The following is a 20,167-nucleotide window of genomic DNA, read 5'->3' as shown; positions in this document are numbered from 1 at the left end:
CAGATTGTATTCTAGAGGAAGATAAATGTTCAGATGGAGATTCAGAAGGAGCCGACCATGCCTGTTTACCTCCTAAGGTGTTTGCTCTAACCTGGCATGGTGATGTTGGTCATATCATGCATATGGCGCCTTGCATTGCTTACATTATACATCTTATATGTCATCATCTTAGTTTAGATTTGCTTTGTGTGAATGCCACCTGTTTGGTTTCTATATCATACTCCCACCATTCCTAAATATTTTTCTTTTTAGAGATTTCAACAGGTGACTACATACGGAACAAAATGAGTGAATCTACACTCTAAAATATGTCTATATACATCTGTATGTGGTAGTCCATTTGAAATCTCTAAAAAGACAAATATTTAGGAACGGATGGAGTATATGGGAATTATGCAATGCCATCTTCTTTAGCTAGGCATCATATACGTGAATCATGCAATGCCATCTTGTTTAGCAAGTCATCATATATGTGAATTGTATCGTGCCATATTTTTTCCCATAATGTACTCCATTTGTCAACAATGTTTATACATTCATCTACTCTTCCTGTGCATCAGCCATTTGAGTCGGTCATGGGAAAATCTGGAGTGAAAACAAGGTCTTCTGAGCAGTCAGTGCTACCTGTTGATGCAGATTTCTTGCTGGTTACAGATAGCTCCTCAGAGGAGGATTCAGAGAGAGATGACCAGTCGTATCCCCCCGAGGTGCATGCTCTAACTTGGCTGGGTATATTGCTCATATCATGCATATGGTGTCTTGCATTGCCATGCCATCTACTTAGATTAGATATGCTTTGTGTGAATGCCTCCTGTTTGCTTTCTATATTAGATATGTGAATTATGCAATGCCATGTTTTTCAGCCAGTTATCATATATGTGAATTATGCACCGCCATGGAGCCAGGCATCATATATGTGAATTATCTCATGCCATCTTTTTTTTTCATTACGTATTCCATTTGTCAACAATCTGTGTATATTGAACTACTCTTCATGTGTATCAGCCATTTGAGCCGGTTATGGAAAAAGCTAGAGTGAAAACAAGGTCTTCAGAGTAGGCAATGGTACCTGTTGAAGCATATATCTCGATGGTTACAGGGAGCTCCTCAGAGGAGGATTTAGAGACAGATGACCAGTCCTATATCCCACCTGAGGTGTATGCTCTAAGTTGCAGTGTTTATATTTCTCATATGATGCATATGGTGTATTGCATTGCTTAGTTTAGACATCATATGCACAATATTGAATTCTGTCTGCTTAGTTTAGAGATCATACATGCGAGTGCCAGCTTCTTAGTATATGAATCAATTATGTCAATTATATCATGCCATCCTGTATACTTAGACAACATGTATGTGAATTATTTCATCCCAACCTATTTTAGAAAGACATCATATAGTTTTGTCATGTCATCCTGTTTAGGTACTCATCATATGTTGAATTATGCCATTATATCCTGTTAAGTTATCCATCATATATCTGAAACTGTGTCATGCTATCCTGTTTAGTTAGGCATCATATATGTGAAATTGTGTCATGTTGTCCTGTTTGGTTAGACAACATATATGTGAATTACCACATCTGTCTATCGTACAATGTTTGTACGTTCAATTTCTTTTCTTGTTTATCAGCCATTTGAATTGGAGGGGTGATGGCAGTATCTAAGGGAGCAAAAACCCGTTCTTCACAAAAGACAGTGCTACCCGTCGATGCAGATAGAACCATGGTTGTACTGGCCCACAAACTAGCCCCACCACACATAATCGAGACTCTTCCAGATTGCACACTTACACCGTTGGGAAGAGAACCAGCTACAACCCATCTAACCGCAACCCCAGCGGATAGTAACCCACTTATAGTTGACAAAGCACCATGTCCACCACAGAGTACCCCCACACGAGCAGTTTGTAAAGCTACTGCAGTGCCCAAAGCACGAGGACCACCACAGCTAACCCAAACTCCACGTTTAAAGTAGAAGAGCAACTGTTCTCAGGTCAGATTCCGTAGCTATCGTCCATACTCCTTTGCTATTGCATCACTGTATTTACTCATACCAACTACTTTCGAATTTGAAGGATCCAATTGAAACTCCAATGGCGCAACAGGTATGTTTTAAACCTATTTCTTTAACTGGATTGATGTTCTAACTTCTTGCTCTATGTTGATTTCAGTTTAAGTTGTATAAACAGTTATGTTCTCATGTGATGCACATTACAAGTGCTGCTAATGCTGTGTAGTTTCTCACACCTATATTCTGTCTATGCTGTTGTGTCTTAAAAATATATGAGTTGAACTGTGTCTCTATCTTGATTAGGGAACATAAACTAGAATGATATGGACAATACAGTGACCATAGTACATAGATATATGTTTGTTTCATGCTGTTATCCTGTCCACCTTACTACTGAACCGGTTTACCAAAATGAGTTTCGTATACTACAAGCTAAACCTGTGATGTGTCTGCTTGTTTCTCTTGTAGTATGCAAACAGAATATTGGAGAAGAGCACCCCACTATGCAATGGTAGAGAAAGTAATGCAGATAAGGTTCAAGATAGTGAGACAACCCTGTTGATCTCTAAGAAAGGTGATAAAAACGATCTTGTAGACAGTGAGAAAACCCCATAGTCATGCGTTGATGTAGTGTTCGAGTTACTGGCCAGTACCGCTGGCACAATCTCTTCGAACTCGCTGCCTGAATCACTTCGGCTTCTTCAGTATCAGCTACAAGCTGAAAGGCATCAGTCAGCTATGCTGCGGCAAGAAGCCGAAGGACTGAGGAAGTCCCTGCAGAATTCAGATGCGTACTTTCTTGTGCAACAGCAAGCGCTGGAGGATTTAAGCGCCAAACAAGAGAAAGTTAAATAAGCTTGCTAAGCATCTTGCCAGCATTATGGGTACCCAGGATATTGTTTCTTGAACTCTTCTGAAGTGGTTTCAGTTCTGGACTTGTTTTGTTGCGGCGTTTATATGCTGCTTTGTTCCCTATATTTGCACTGGTGGGGAACTTTGATGCCCGGTGGATGTAATATGTGTAATAGTCGTGATAGCCTAGCATAAGTTGCTTGCTTATTTATTTCCTTATTGTCTTGTTTATTTGTTTGCTTGTAGTCAGTGCAGTTCTTTTTCCGCGGTTTGCTAGTGGTTGCAATAACCTATTTTTTAAAACTAGGCCACAATAACCATGGGCTAATATTTATTGTGGTGACACTGGGCCTCCTACGGGCCGTAGAAACAGTGGGCCTTCTATGGGCCGTAGAAACAGTAGGCCTTCTACGGGCCGTAGAAACAATGGGCCTTCTACGGGCCGTATCATTAATGGGCCTTATACAGGCCGTATGATCAATTGGCCAAACATGGGACAATAACAGGCCGCATTATGGCCGTAAACGGGCTAGAGTTGGAATCGTCCGTTCATGGGCCGACCATAACGGGCCATCGTTAATAGGTTGTATTTGATGACGCTATGAAAACGGCCCAACGTATTAACGGACCACAAACGGGTCGACTGTAACCACGGGCTGAATTTGGCCCCCAAGCAGAAAATGACAGTAACGGGCCGTAAGTAAACAAATGCTGGAAATGAGCCCAAGAATAAATGGGCTCTGAGAAGGCCGAAAGATAACATGGGCTGGAAACGACCCAACGGAATAACGGGTCGTTAATGGGTATAAAGTGATACACTGTTCATTACGGGCCAGTTTCACCACGGGCCGTTAATGGGTGTAAAGTGATACACTGTTTATTACGGGCCAGTTTCACCACGGGCCGTTAATAGGCCAAGAGTTACATAGGGCCTCATATGGGCCGAAAGACGTCATGGGCCATACATGGGCCAGAAGTGAAAACGGGCTGGAATCATATTGGATGGCCCAGATGACGCTACTGGGCCTAATTCGGATAGGGCGTAACGGGCCTTGTGTTAGCGGGCTGTAAATGGGCTATATGCGAACAGGTCGTTAACAGGCTTTCCATGGGCCGGCCCGCCACCTTTTGACCAAGTCAAACGGGCTGGCCTTTTCACAGGAATGGGCCTCTGTTGGGCCATGCCATGTGTCGACGTATCATAGGCGCCTTCTGTCCAATGAGTGGATGACATTTGTCCCAACGATGAGCCGACATGTGTGTCCTCCAGCCAATGATGATTTTACACGTGGAAAATCCCCATTGGTCGGGGCTGTTAACGGGTTATCGGATCCAAAACATGACCCGATAGCTTAACGGCGTTCCGTTATGGTGGATGCCACGTGTCGGTCACCCTTGATGAAAGCACTTCTGTGACGCGCGATTTATCGTCATGGAAGTGCACACTTCCGTGATGATAATTTTGGTGATGTCATGGAACACTTCTACAACAACACATGTATGACTATCTTGATTCTGTCATAAAATCGTCATGGATGTACATGCATGACAAAAAATGTGACCTACTGTGACAAACACGTGTCATCACGGAAGTGTATTTTTTTTGTAGTGCCTCTGCCAGGTTATTGCAAAAACTGGCTTAGCAACAGGCACCCTCTGCCAGAGCGGATCAGTGCAGAAGCATGGGCCAAATATGTGCCCGTCTTTTCAAAAATTAGAGCTTTAATGGCTAATGGCTTGACTGGTATCGACCTAGCTAGTTCGATGCTGGGTCGCATGGAGAATTCGGCCTTTAAGCCGCCGATCCGGCTTAATGTGCGAGTACACTGGAGATGTCAAAGATCCCCAACGCCACTGCTAGATAGAGTTAACTGATGAAGACATCAATGACATGACCAAAACCCTGCTGAATGAGAGCCTGGCAGATTGCAGCAAAATAGGGTTAACCCTTTCTGTGTTCTCAACAAACCACCAACTGTAAGTATTTTAAACCGTTTCCAACTTAATCATCTTTCCTTGAATTATTCTCATCCACGTGGTTGCTGCAGGCCGACTCTTCTTTCTGGAATAAGAAACTTCAGGACATACCGGCAAAGAAGACCCGAACAAAGAACAAGGCTTCTAAAAACCCTGCCAAGAAGAAACCAACCCCTCCGAGTTATTTGACTTGGATGATAATGATGAGTCGGAGGTAAAACTTGACTCCCTTGGCTCATTTTTTGTACATCTTATTGATAATGATCACTATCAGGATGATGCGGAGGCCAGCCGTGTAGACAATGAAGAGGTAATTATTCTCTCCTCTAGCTCAGAACATTTGCCAAGACAGAAAGTTCGACAACGATCTGGAAAGTAAGGTTTTCTCAACCTTTAGCTTATCTAGATCCCAACTTTCTTTTGAAGAAACAACAACATGAAGCTTGTCGCACAACCCGGAACAGCGGCGATGGGATTCTCTCCTTCGGCTTACCCAACATGGCGGCCCCTCGCAAGCACCGTCCAGAGGTTTCACAGATTTCCGATTTAGATTTTCCCAAGGCGGGTATTTTTCGACAACCTCTTAACCCTTCTGGTTCAAACTATCAAGGAACCTCTCACTCGTCATCAGGTGATTCCACTGGGACTCAGGTTCCTCTATTCAAGACTGTTCCTGGGTAAGAACACTTAAGTCTACCTGTTTTAACACCTTACTCAATTGGTATACTAATCTCACCATATGTTTTACTTTCAGTGCCATGGCCAAACCCAGCAAGAAGCTGAAGGTTAATAAGCCGGCTGACGATCCCAAGGTTGCTAATCCGGAAAAACAGACAATGTCTGAGTCTCTGTCTCAAACATCTGAAACGGCCATGGATGATCTGCCGCCAGAGGAGCACCCTGTCACCGTGGATCCCATGAATGTTGATCCCAAAAATGCTAAGCCGCCCATCCCCGCTCAGCCGGCTCAAGAAACCGAAGACGTCATAGTTACTGGGATGGCTTACACAGCACCAGGTAACCCCACCGTTTTGTCCAAGCACATCGCCAAAGAGGATTTCTCCGTTGTTGACAAAGGCAAGTGGAAACTAGATCTGGAGAGCTATGCTCAATTCAACGCCCGGGAGCTTCACACGGGTTACTTGAATCGCCTCTATACCAACCGTGACTTTGAAGCCGGCTTGGTTAATCTCATGAAAGATCCTTTTGAGGTAAGCAAAAAAACTTGTCTCATACAAATATATATATATTTGTCAGCCGCCAAGTCTACTGGATATGATAAACTTGAATATGTTGTAGACTTTAAATATCCTTGTTGACCTTGATATCTATGTCATAGCATGTTAGAACTGCAGAATCAATACAAGTAGCCCCCAAGGGCCGGCTTAAGCTGCATAGCTAAAGCCGGGACTTCAAAATGTAGCTCTTAATTTCACATATATAACTCCGAAGGGCCGGCTTAAACTAATAAGTTAAGTCGGGACTTCAAATAGTAGTGCTTAATTTTGCACCTGTAGCCCCCAAGGGCCGGATTAACCAGCACGGCTAAGCCAGGACTTATCACCATAATTATGAACAAAATCCAAATATGTAGCCCCCATGAGCTGGCTTAATCATCATGGCTAAGCCGGGTCATGAAAGATTTGTCTTCAAAAAAGAGCAATGTGCATTAGCCCCCAAGTGCCAAGTAAAATACTTCTATTGTGCTTGGGACTTCAAATAAGGTGATCATAATGCCTCCTATCTTGTTCATGTTGCAGGCTGAACTAAATATGAAGGAATCCCAAGTCAATGATCTAAGGCAAAACATTCAAACCCAGCAATCTAAGACTTCAAAGGCCAAACTAGAGCTGAAGACTGCTTTGGAAAATATTGAAAAACTAAAAAAGGACTTCAGTGCTGATAGAACTGGCTGGGACACCGAAAAGGCAGCTCTATTGAAAAGAGCAGAAGATGCCGAAGCTGCCCTTAAGCCGGTAACCAACGAGTTGTCTGGTTTAAAGTATCAAATCAACAGCATGACAGCTGCCATCTTTGGTAAGTAATATTCTATTTCAATCTTTCATCATCAACATTGATCAACCATGAAGCATGTTTATAAATATCTTCGGCAATGCAGGCTCCAGAAGCTCCAAGTTGGGTCAAGACATGCCCATCCGGCTTAAGGCTGCATATGCTCTTGTGGAGCAGCTGTACACTAGTGCTCAACAGGCTATATTTGTCGCCTCCATAAGAAACAACCGCCTTCCCTCATCAAGGAAGTGTTGGAAAAGTTGTTCGTGCTTCCAAAAAGGGTTGAAGATTTGAAGCGATCAGCCACCAGAGTCGGTGCCATCACCGCACTAAGTCGGGCAAAAGCATGGCAAGCAAAACTTGACCGGAAGAGCTAGCCACCGGTTGTCCTAGCTTAAAAGAAGATGGGTCTCCCTTCATCATCGACGACTTCAGCAATATAGTAAGGGAGATGCGTCCTTTGGCAAGCAAATTGGCTGAAGAAACTGATATCTCCAAGTATCATCTGGCTTATGATGTTGATAATGCAAAGGTCAAGGCGCTGGTTCATGAGTCCGTGGACCTTATCCCGCCACCAGTAAGCATACCTTTGCCCCTGATATTGACTCGTCAAGCCTTATAGATGATGAAGTTGTATTCAGAGCTTTGATTGGGATCAACAGGGCCACATCTGACTTCCAGCCAATGGGAGAACAAGAAGAAGAAGAGCCGGTGCAAGATAGCCCAGAATCTTAAACACGCCAAGGCCAAGACAACTGATCCAAGTGTTGGCTTATCATCCACAGCATGGGATGCTGTGTGTATCAAAAACACTTATTCTTTTGGGCTCGGGAGCCATGTAATAGGCTAGATGAAAAACCATGATCCGCCATGCCATCGTGCATGTTTATTTGCATAACATTTTTGAACCGTCGATCTGATGTTGAAGATCTGCCACTTATGCTTATAATATCATCAATCATGCAGACCATACTTATCATATTCCCTGCACACAAGCAGATAACATGTGCGCTGGCAGTTTACCCCAGGGGGGTCATAATGCCCCATATAAAATTGTTGGTGACTGTATAGTCCATAACCAGGGCGGGTTATCAAAACCTCGCATATTCATAGAACAAGTGAATAACATACCTGTGCCATTTATTCATACTGCCAGCTTACCACGCCATAGGCAGCAAGGGTAACAGCCCCAAGGCTTAGAGCACAACGCCCAAAGTGCATGATCAAAACATACTGGCGACTTATCGTCCAAACCCAGGTCGGGTTAGCAAAACTCCAGATATACTCAAATATGAGTTATAAAGATCAGGGCTACATGGCCTGAATCATTTTTAAACCATATACCAATATGGCACAAAAGATGAACCCAAAAAATATTCAAAGAAAAAACAAAATCAGACAAAACAAGGCCGTCATAGGCTGCCAAGCCTCAATATCAAGTGCTATTCAAGGGCCGCAAACCACTGAGTTAATCCTTAATTCAAACCTGTAAGCCGGGCCTCACATGACCAATCGCCGTTTTAACCTTGACAAGTTCAGGGTCTTTATAAGATTGACTGTCAATAGTACGACGAGTCATTCCAGGATTACCTGGTCGGAGTGGCAGGCATCAAAGGCAGGATAACCCGGATTTTTGGTGAATACACCTGGCGTCCAAGCCAATTAAAAGGGTAAACAAAGCTCTGTTCATTAAACAGGAAGCCCCCAAATACTTTTTCAATCAAGGCGTATAAGCCGGATTAGTAGGGTACTCATAGCTATGCTTAATGAGCAGGAAGCCCCCAAGCAATTTGCAATCAAGGCGTACAAGCCGGATCAAGAGGGTAGTCATAGCTATGCTCAATGAGCAGGAAGCCCCCAAGTGATCTTATGGATTGACAATAAAGACTCGCATTCTCAGAAATGAAATGATAAAGGCCCTGAATTATTAGGGATGCCGACAGTTATTAATAAAATTGAAGTTGAAGTTGGAGTTACCAAAGTTTGGGGAGTCGGTTTCGATTGACGTATGAATACTCTACGAATAGTTTTTTGAACTGCATGTTGTAAACGACCAAGAGCCAATCCGAATTGATCTTGTAACAAATCCGCAACCGAACGGATATGTTTATTTTTCAAGTGATTCATTTCGTCATCATCAAGTATACCCATTCCAAATTTCATTCCAATCAAATGATCCATAGCGACTGAGGGAGTCCTGGATTAGGGGGTCTCCGGATAGCCGGACTATCTCCATTGGCCGGACTGTTAGACTATGAAGATACAAGATTGAAGACTTCGTCTCGTGTCTGGATGGGACTCTACTTGGCGTGGAAGGCAAGCTAGGCAATACGGATATGGATATCTCCTCCTTTATAACCGACCTTGTGTAACCCTAACCCTCTCCGGTGTCTATATAAACCGAAGGGTTTTAGTCTGTAGGACAACAATCACAACATACAATCATACCATAGGCTAGCTTCTAGGGTTTAGCATCTCTGATCTCGTGGTAGATCTACTCTTGTACTACCCATATCATCAATATTAATCAAGCAGGACGTAGGGTTTTACCTCCATCAAGAGGGCCCGAACCTGGGTAAAACATCGTGTCCCCTGCCTCCTGTTACCATCCGGCCTAGACGCACAGTTCAGGACCCCCTACCCGAGATCCGCCGGTTTTGACACCGACATTGGTGCTTTCATTGAGAGTTCCGCTGTGTCGTCGCCATCAGGAAGGATGTCTCATCCCGTTTTTAAAGACGGCACTGTTGCTGAGGGAGCTTTGGCTATCGGCCAAACTCTCCGGCTAGGTGGTTTTCTTATGACCTCCTGTTCGGCCGCTACGCCGACGATGACTTCTCGGGTCATCGAAAGCAATATTTACGTCAACTCGGAACTCGCCGAGCAGATAGATCCAATGGAGCTCTCTTCTCTGAACGAGCTCTTGGATCGCATTGCCGCCCTGGGAGTCGCTACAGACTACGATCAGATTGGGCCTAAACCCGATTTGAGAGAGATCAACTCTCCCCAGGCCACCCATCACGTTGCAGTGGTGGAGGAACAATGCGGCAACCCTTCATCTATCTTAAGGACTAGCTATGTCCGGATTCCTGATCCCTCCAAGCCGGATACCCGCGGAGGGGAGGACGTCGCTCAAGGCCTGAACCTAGAATCAGGCAACGGGCTAGATTTATCGGAAAACATCCAAGAATCCAAACTTCCGAGTTCGGAAACTTCTTGGCCCCTGAGTCTCAGATTGGGTGAGGATTCAGATTCAATTCCACCCACCCACCCAAACATACGTGATCTATCCCAAATTAGGCAAGAGCCCGAAGAAACAGTACGCCATTACTGGGCCAGATTCCTCCTGGTCATGAACAGGATAAAGGACTGCCGTGAGCAAGGCACAATTTCATTCTTCTGCAATAATTGCACAGACAAGGGAATCCTCAACGCCATAAGTCGCTGCGAAGTTACACGCTTTGCCGACTTGGTGTCCATAGTACGAAAGTACTGTGCGATGGAAAGCGCCTGGAAAACCGAAATAAAATTTTGGGGTAATCCGGCCCTGAATACAAACCCAGTCCAAAATAAAAGGGTGCATTATCACAATACTCCTGGGTTAACTACCAAAAAGCAAAAGCCCTCTACGGGGCAAGGAACCGTACTGGAGGGATGGCTCAACGGACCCTGCAAAATTTATAGTACAGCGGATGCAATACCAACGCACAGCCTTAGAGCATGTTGGATACTCCGGTAGGTGGCCAAAAGTGGTGAGGATCTACTCCTCCCAAAAACCACAGAGCACCATCCCGTGGACAACAATACGGTGTTAGCGGTTGTTGAGACCTTCGCGTAAAATAATAGACGCAAGCAAACACTCCGCGGCATGGCTAAAATCTGCCACATAGAAGAAATAAATCCTTGGAGTGACATGGCTATTACCTTCAATGCCAGTGACGAACCCAAATTCCGAACAGCCCGAGCACCAGCCGCACTGGTCCTCAGTCCAATCATGGACGACTTTCGACTCACCAAGGTACTCATGGACGGCGGCAGCGGATTAAACCTCATCTATGAGGAAACTCTTCAAAAGATGGAAATAGACTGGAGCCACATTGAGCAAAGTAGCACAACCTTTAGAGGAATCATCCCCAGTCGGGAAGCATGCTGTGCTGGGAAAATCACACTAGATGTGGTATTCGGCACGCCGGATAATTACAGGCCCGAAGAAATTACATTCCAAGTGGCCCCGTTCAGCAGCGGATACCACGCTCTACTAGGGCGGGAGGCGTTTACAATCTTCCAAGCCATACCCCATTACGGGTACATGAAGCTCAAAATGCCCGGGCCCAATGGAATCATCACTCTTGCCAGTGATCCGGACATAGCACTCCGCGCCGAAAATAAGACAGCCGCACTGGCCCTTGAGGCACTATCCGAAGCCCTAGCGGCCGAGGAACTAACTGCACTGCGCTCCATGGTGAACAGGGACGATGTGATACTCGATAAAAGATCCAAGTCCACCTCCTTTAAACCGGCGGACGAAATAGTCAAATTCCAAGTCCATCCAACGGACCCTACAAAAACAGCTTCCATCGAGGCACAATTAAACCCTGATGTCGACGCCGCACTACGAGAGTTCCTACGCGAGAACTGGGACATTTTTGCCTAGCACCCTTCAGACATGCCAGGAATCCCACGCAGGCTGGCTGAGCACAGCCTAAATATCCTAAAAGGATTCAAGCCAGTCAAGCAGGCTCTTCGACGTTTCTCCGAGCCTAAGAGACAAGCCATGGGAGAGGAACTAGCCAAGCTATTGGAGGCCGGATTCATCAGAGACATAAAACATCCGAACTGGCTAGCAAACCTGGTGATGGTACCAAAGAAGGACAAATCCTAGCGCCTGTGCGTCGATTTTAAGGACCTTAACAAGGCCTGCCCAAAGGATCCCTTCCCCCTCCCCCGTATCGATCAAATCATCGATGCTACCGCAGGACACGATTCATTGTGTTTCTTCGACGCATACTAAGGCTACCATCAAATTAAAATGGTGGAGCCAGACCAAGATGCAACGGCATTCATCACACCATACGGCCCATTCTACTTCAACACAATGCCCTTCGGGCTCAAAAACGCCGGCGCAACATATCAGCGCATGATTCAGACATGTCTGGCAAACCAGATTGGAAAAACAGTGGAGGCATACGTGGATGATGTGGTCGTTAAAACCAAGCATGTCGAAACTCTAGTAGATGACTTGAGGCTCACATTCGACAACCTCCGAACATATGACATCAAGCTCAATCCGGAAAAATGCGTTTTCGGCGTACCAGCCGGAAAGCTCCTGGGATTCATTGTCTCAAGTAGAGGTATTGAAGATAATCCGGCCAAAATCCGAGCGTTGTCACAGTTGGCTACCCCAACAGACCTCAAACAAATACAAAAATTGACTGGATGCGTGGCAGCTCTAAGCCGCTTTATCTCCCGCTTGGGAGAAAAGGCATTACCCCTTTATCGCCTCCTCCGGCGCACCGAACAGTTCGAGTGGACGGATGCCGCCTCGGCCGGACTCAATGAAATAAAATCCATATTGGCAACAAACCCAGTCCTGGCCGCACCAAACATTGGCGAACCAATGCTATTATACATTGCGGCAACTCATCAAGTAGTAAGCGCAGTGCTCGTCGTCGAGCGAGAAGTCGACGGACACAAATTCCCCCTTCAAAAGCCGGTTTACTATGTGTCCACTGTCCTTACTCCATGCAAATCATGGTACCCGCATTATCAAAAGATAGCATACACGGTATTTATGGCATCCCGAAAGCTGCGACACTACTTTCAAGAGTGTTCGATAACGGTAGCCTCAGAAGTACCACTTAACGACATTATAAACAACCGCGACGCGACGGGCCGGATTGCCAAATGGGCCATTGAGCTCCTCCCATTCGACATAACTTACAAGCCACGGCGAGCTATTAAGTCGCAAGTTTTGGCTGACTTCGTCGTTGAGTGGACGGAAGTCGAACTCCCTAAAGAGTACGGCACATATTCAAACTGGATCATGCACTTCGACGGCTCCAAAATGCCGGCTAGTCTGGGGGCTGGCGTCGTTTTGACGTCCCCAACAGGAGATACCGTTCAATACATACTACCGATAATGTATACGGACTCCAACAACGCAGCCAAATATGAGGCCCTTCTACATGGTCTCCGGATGGCAGTATCCATGGGCATTCAACGCCTAGAGGTGCGCGGGGATTCGAACCTCGCGATATCCCAAATAAATGGAGACTTCGATGCCAAGGATCTGAAAATGGCAGCTTATCGCAATGCCGTCCTAAAAATGTCAGCTCGGTTCGAGGGGCTCGAGTTTCACCATGTGGCTCGAGAAAACAATCAGGCGGCGGATATCCTCGCCCGCATCGGCACAAAACGCGATGCGGTCCCTCCCAACATATTTCTGGAACGGCTCTTCAAGCCATCCGTAGCATGGGAAGGGGACACTGGTAACAACAGTCCGGACCCGGCCAAAATACCCGATACCGAAATCTCTGACACAATCGGAGGCTCCACCACCGAAATAACACATTCAGCCCACGAAATAATGGCCATTATTGCCCCGTGGACAGAACCATTCCTGGCCTACCTAACTAGACAGGAACTTCCGGAGGACCAAAATGAGGCACGCTGCATAGTGCGGCGATCTAAGGCCTACAGGGTCCATGAGGGAGAATTGTACAAAAAAAGCGCTACCAGAGTCCTTCAAAGGTGCATCTCCGACGAGGAAGGGCGGAACCTTTTGGCAGAAATTCACGCTGGACTCGGCGGTCATCACGCCGCAGCCCGAGCTCTTGTAAGCAAGGCCTTCCGTACAGGATTCTATTGGCCAACGGCCCGGGCAGATGCATAGGACTTGGTCCAACGTTGCGCCGGTTGCCAACTCTTTGCAAATCAAAGCCACATGCCACCCACCGCCCTCCAAACAATCCCCATTACATGGCCCTTCGCGGTCTGGGGGCTTGACATGGTTGGACCCCTTAAAGGGGGAACCCATAAGAAAAAATACTTATTGGTCATGGTGGATAAATTCACCAAATGGATAGAGGCTAAACCGGTTAAAACAGCCGAATCCGGACCGGTGATAGATTTCATATCCGGGGTTGTACACCGTTACGGCGTCCCCCACAGCATCATCACTGACAACGGCATGAACTTCACGGCCGACGAGGTAAAACTCTGGTGCAGCAAAATGGGCATCAAGCTCGATTATGCTTCAGTCTATCACCCACAAACCAACGGTCAAGTCGAACAAGCAAATGGTCTTATAATGAGCGGCATTAAACACAGATTAGTGCGCTCCTTAACGGAGTCTGACACGCACTGGGTAGAGGAGCTTGACTCCGTACTCTGGGGGCTGCGGACCACGCCGAATCGTAGTACCGGATATACACTATTTTTATGGTGTACGGCGCAGAGGCAGTCCTGCCCTGTGACATAATTCATGACTCACCTCGAGTGCGCATGTACGAAGAAATAGAAGCCGAGCTCGATCGGCAGGACAGTCTGGACACCTTGGAGGAAGAGAGCGACGTAGCCAAAGCCCCTTCCGCATTTTACCAGCAACAGGCTCGCAGATACCAAAGCAGAGAAGTACGGGCCAAAACTTATAACATTGGCGAACTAGTTCTACGGCTGCCGGATAAGAAAAAGAACAAGCTCGAGCCCAAATGGGAAGGTCCCTTCATTATCGACCAAGTTCTGACCGGTGGAGCGTACCAACTGTGGGATGCATCGACTAGTCGACTCGAGCCGAACCCATGGAACGCAGCCAGGCTTCGAAGATTCTACGCTTAGCACCGGACTCTATGTTAGTCCCCTCCCTTTGTCCATTTTCTGCATATACATCATCTGTCTTGTTTCCCTTTATTTCTTTTATTTATCTAGGCCTTCAAGGGTCACCTTGTGCCTCACTCGTACATTACAGATGCGCTAGCCGCACTCTTCATACATGGGGGCTTCTTTCATAGAAGCTTAAGTTATTTACCTGGGCCCCACGCCCAACACATGTGTTATACTTCCGCATGTACCTTTTTTCACCATTATATGCATCGATATGACTTAAGTTTTGTCCAAGCTGGGTTGCCTGGCTCTTGTATTTATGCCCTACGTTCCCGTTAATTCGGCTAGGGCATAAGGAGAGCACCTCTGCGATTGTTACCGCCGGGTCAGCCGGACGTGTACCTCAGACTGGGTGAAGCCGAAAGCTAGCGTTCTTAAGGGAATATTCGGTCGGTGAACAAAAGATGACTTTTATTATTCATATCTGCCCCCAGATGATTTTTCTGTGCTTCTTATCGCAGTCCGAACATGCACTTTAGGGCATGCTTACCCAGGAAAAGGAACCCTTAACGGAACTATTCTCCCTGGAAGATGTTTCTTACTACCCATGTAATATAACATAACTAGTTGGTCACTTGTCTGATAAAGCACTAATGACCCCTACGCCTGGTCTCCACGCATGCCCCGGTTCTTACATAACCGAGAGGGTATTCGGATACACTCCGGACTGTCGGGTCCCGAGGTTGAAGCGAAAAGGTTCGCCACGACAAATGATCTACAATCCGGCTAGAAGGCATTATACATGTCACTTTAAAATTACATAGTCAATTTGACTGGTTGAATTCCTCTTCAATACCATCCAATAGGCTGTCTAGTCTACAGTCCTGTTGGGAATACTTTGCGGCCAATTCTACTTGGCCGTACACTAAGCTCACAGGGATCTCCTTCCCATCAGGCCCCACAGGTCCGACTTCGGCCATGTGGTCCGGGTCAGCCTTCATGTACCGTGTCTTCACCATTGCTCGGGCTTCCCTGGCGCCCTGACGGCAGGCCGATATCTTCCATAATCGGAAGCGCCGCCGTGCTCCCTTCAGCTTTTCTGCAAGCTCTCCAAGGCCTTCGGGTATGGAGACGGATGGCCACAAGGCCTGGGTGATGCCTTGCATCACCTGCCGAACTCGTTCGTGCAGCTGTGAGAGCTCGGGAAGAAGGTCACCCGTTGAACCAGGCATTTCCTCGGCAGGACAACCTGTTAGCATACCTACAGACATAACTCTGTCAGCCAGCTTCCTCGCTGAACTCTTTTTCAAAGTTCGTTCAAGCACTTACTAAATATGCCGCGTCGAAGCCGCCGATTTTCCTTAACAAAGTCCGACAGTTGGGCACGAACATCTTGTAGTTCCACGCCCAGCTTGGTGTTGGCATCTTGGAGATCATTTTTCTCCTGCCTCACCCTCGTAAGCACATTCTCACTGGCCTTCAGCTGGCGTTGGAGCTGTTGCTTATCCGGATTTACTCTAGTGTCATCTGCAATTTTATCGTCAGATCTGCATACACGCCGCATTCTATATGATACTTATCATTTGAAGGATATGTTACCAAAGGGGGTCTCTTTGGGCTCCCCTACTGCGGCCAGTGCGGCCTGAAGTTGGGCTTTGCACTCTTCCAGCTCCTGGGACAGTTGAGTATTCTTTTCTGTAAGAACCTGCATAACAAATGATCCTTAAATCAGTTATCCTAACTTTTTCAAGTCTCAAGGGCTACTGATATATATAATCACCAAATTTTCTCACCCGTATGTCTTTTACATACTGCTCCGTTGCTCTGGCTAGACCATTTTGAGCGGCACAGAGGTGCGCGTCTCCCGAGTTGAAGGCATCCAATGCCTCTTGGGAGAAACAAGCGTCACGAAGAACAGTCCGGCGATGCCTGTGGTTCATGGCATTTTCCACCTCGGAATGGGTGGCGGACAGTTTATCCACATCCTTTGTTGGAGGAGCACCCGGCGCACGCCTTGTATTCGTTCCCGCCTCTGAATCCGGCCTTGGAGCCTGGCTTGTGGAGGCGCGATTGGTAGCCTCTCCGGGTATAGTCCGGCGAGCGCTCTTTTTCCTGAAAAGAAGGCATGGGCGTTAATATGCCTCTGAGAATAATGTCTTGCAATAAAGACGACGCGCCTTACCGCTGCGCCGGTGTCTCAATCCAGACTGCGGGTCTTTTCAGCCTGCCTGGCCTCGCGGCCCCTTGTTGGCCAGTCACCGTAGGCTCGGCCTTCTGCCTCGAGGACCTCCCCTGCAAAACATGGTTGTTATACGGCGATCGAAAACACGCAAGGACGGGTCCCTTTTTGAAGTACTGGGACTTCGGTCTTAGTCACATGTGAGGCTGGAACTAGCCCAGGGTAAGCGGTCGTAATGGCCACCAAAGCATTGTCATTGCTCGATTGGTAAAACACCCCATCAATCAGCTCCACAGATATGTCCGGATCCTCTTGGGAGGCCGGGTCGAGGGACCGTCCAGGGTCCTCGGGTTGTGGAGGGGGGTTGTTTATCTCCCTTACAGCCTGGCGCCGTTCCTGCGTAGAAATCGCTAGACTGAAAACTTAACTGCGGAAATATGAAACGGATGGGCGAGAAAAGGTCTCCGCTTACCCAGCTCGGAGGATTGTACATAGAAAATCCGCCCTGCGGGTTGACACGAAGGAATTCCTCCTCTTCTCCTTTGTACAAAGTGGATAAGATCTTTGTTAGATCAGCAACCGATCCCGGCCCTTTACGGCCGTAGCGGGTGGCGTCATCCTCCCCGTTGAAATCCCACATGGGGTGGCCTCTATACTGAAGCGGCTGCACCCCCCGCATGATACATATGGCCATGACATCGATCATGGTCAATCCGGATCAAGCTAAAAAACTTATCCGGCTCATCAGGTAAAGAACGTCCCTGTCATCTTCCTCCAGGGGGCTCCGTGGACGCCAGCTCCGGCGCTTCTTCAAAGGGGCGTTGTGGAACTCAGGAAGGCCAATCCGAATAGGATCCGGGAGGGGGACGTCTTCTATATAAAACCATTCTGAAGGCCGGTCTTCGGACGTCTTCTTTGGGGTTCCGGACAGGTATCCGGTCCCGGCAACACGCCACACTTCGGCTCCGCCCACTTGATATATTGACCCCTTCTGAGAACCGGGCACAAGGCAGAACAGCTTCTTCCATAGAGCGAAATGAGTCTCACAGCCCAAAAACAACTCGCAAAGGGCTACGAATCCCGCGATATGCAGCATGGAGGCAGGCGTAAGATTGTGCAACTGGAGGCCGTAGAACTCCAGGAGCCCCCGGAGAAACGGATGAATTGGAAATTCGAGCCCTCTTACCAAATAAGGGACAAAGCATACCCGCTCTCCCTTGGAGGGATTGGGAAGGCTCTCCGCTTGCTCTCCGCCATTATAGGTGGCGAGCCCAGCTCGAACCGGGACCATGCACGCTGGGGGAAGAAATCCCTTGGACTGAAGCATCACTAATTTGCTGTGCGGGACAGAACATCTCTCCCAATCTCCAGGCTTGGAGCTAGGGGTGCGAGAGGAGGAGCTGCGTTGACCGGCCATGATGGAATGGATCTCTGTCGGGTGCGCTCCGATGAAGGCTCACCAAGGGAGGATGGTGTGATTTGGATCTGAATCCTCGTCTTTTTAAATAGGAGGCTCATTCACACAGCTAGGGGGGTAAATGTGAAAACACCCTGGCTCTTCACATTCGCTCGACACATGGAAAGTGGCCATTATTGGGCGTAGAAGCCAAGGAGTACAAACATTCACAAGAAACCGGACATTATTTCGGCAGGTACACAGAATTTGGGAAGGAACCCGCCTTGCAATGCCGAAGACAATACTGCGCACCGGACTCATCGTCATTGAAGCCTGGTTTAGGGGCTATTGAGGGAGTCCTGGATTAGGGGGTCTCCGGACAGCCGGACTATCTCCATTGGCCGGACTGTTAGACTATGAAGATACAAGATTGAAGACTTCGTCTCATGTCCGGATGGGACTCTACTTGGCGTGGAAGGCAAGCTAGGCAATACGGATATGGATATCTCCTCCTTTGTAACCGACCTTGTGTAACCCTAACCCTCTCTGGTGTCTATATAAACTGAAGGGTTTTAGTCCGTAGGACAACAATCGCAACATACAATCATACCATAGGCTAGCTTCTAGGGTTTAGCCTCTCTGATCTCGTGGTAGATCTACTCTTGTACTACCCATATCATCAATATTAATCAAGCAGGACATAGGGTTTTACCTCCATCAAGAGGGCCCGAACCTGGGTAAAACATCGTGTCCCCTGCCTCTTGTTACCATCCGGCCTAGACGCACAGTTCGGGACCCCCTACCCGAGATCCGCCGGTTTTGACACCGACAACGACCAATACATCTCGTGGTAACAAGAATGTATTGTTCTGAGGTATATCAAGATTAAGTCTCTGATTCATATTTCGTCGACCAATCCTTCCTAATTCACATTTTTGTTGAATTATTTTTTTGTAATTCCTCATATAAGGACTCCGAAAATACCAGATCCCCACCTACACAAGCAAATTGTTGATAAAACTCCAAAATAGCTTTTTCTTTTGACTCAATCCTCTTCTTCTCCATAGCATTCGGGAAAGACAAGAAAATTTCAGGGTAGGAAACATTATCTAGAATTTATCCTAGATTCAAACCCATAGCTGATGATAGAACTAGAATAGATATCTTTTGTTTTCTACTCACGCGAGCCCATACCCTTTCTTTTTTATCAATTGCTAGTTCCGATCTCCCCCCCCCTCAATCTGATATTATAGTCCCAGTGTAGATAGAAATTCCCTTATGATCTAATTCCGAGCGGTAGTAAATACCAGGACTAAGCAATATTTGATTTATCACAATTCGGTATATTCCATTTATAATAAAGGTTCCTAAGGAATTAATTATAGGAATGTTTCCGATAGAAATGGTTTGCTTTTGCACATCGAAACCAAAAATTAATCTCACAAATACATATAATTCGGAATAATAGGTAAGTGATTCATACACAGCATCTCTTTCTTTTATCAAGGGTTCTAGCAATTGATATCCTTTCGCAAATAATTGAAATGCAATTTCGTGATCTGGATCTTTAATTGTTGGAAACTTGTCAAGTTCTTCTGCCAAGGCTTGATTAATGAACCTAGAAAATCCCTCGAATTGGATCTGACTAAATCCGGGTATTGTGGACATTCCCTCGTTTCCATTCCAGAGCATCTTAATCTTAAGTTTCCTATTTATCAAAGAAAAATTCCATTATCAGCTCACTCTTCATCAATCCCTATGGATCGATCTAGCAATCATGGAATCTATATTCTGTTTACTGAATCACATGAAATTCCAGGGAACTCCACATACGTATTTCATATATGTATTTCATACATATGAATAGAGACCATTTCGACGAAAGTTCAAGTTTGCCAGGGGTACAAATGAAATGAA

The sequence above is a fragment of the Triticum urartu genome, chromosome 4, assembly GCF_003073215.2.
Source record: "Triticum urartu cultivar G1812 chromosome 4, Tu2.1, whole genome shotgun sequence".
In the NCBI taxonomy this organism is placed as follows: Eukaryota; Viridiplantae; Streptophyta; class Magnoliopsida; order Poales; family Poaceae; genus Triticum; species Triticum urartu.
This window is presented reverse-complemented; position numbering follows the sequence as displayed.